Here is a 353-nt window from a genome sequence, read left to right on the forward strand (position 1 = left end):
TATATTACTGTCACACCATTTCTTTATCTTCTCAAGTTCCTGTGAAACCCGTCTCGAGAGTTGCTGTAGGTTTTCACCCAATGCCCATATGGTAGTGTCATCAGCAAACAAAACCACTTTCACTAAATCAGAAACCTTGCATATATCGTTAATGTATAATATGAATAATTTAGGTCCCAAAACTGAACCTTGAGGCACTCCACATACAATGTCCAGATCACTCGAATGATATTCACCCAACTTCACAAATTGTGAATACTGTGTCAAATAACTACTAATCCAATTCAGAGCCACTCCTTTGATTGATTGTGTCAAATGCCTTTTTTAGGTCAATAAATATTCCTATCATGTAT

The 353-nt window shown here is 36.3% G+C and overlaps 1 protein-coding gene across 4 annotated transcripts in view; it reads left to right on the forward strand.

Annotated features, from left to right (window-relative positions):
• The window catches only part of vwa5b2 (von Willebrand factor A domain containing 5B2), a 17340-nt gene that overhangs the window by 3292 nt on the left and 13695 nt on the right, over positions 1 to 353 (forward strand). The window lies entirely within an intron of this gene.

Source organism: Monopterus albus, unplaced genomic scaffold (assembly GCF_001952655.1).
Source record: "Monopterus albus unplaced genomic scaffold, M_albus_1.0 scaffold28.1, whole genome shotgun sequence".
NCBI classification, from domain to species: domain Eukaryota; kingdom Metazoa; phylum Chordata; class Actinopteri; order Synbranchiformes; family Synbranchidae; genus Monopterus; species Monopterus albus.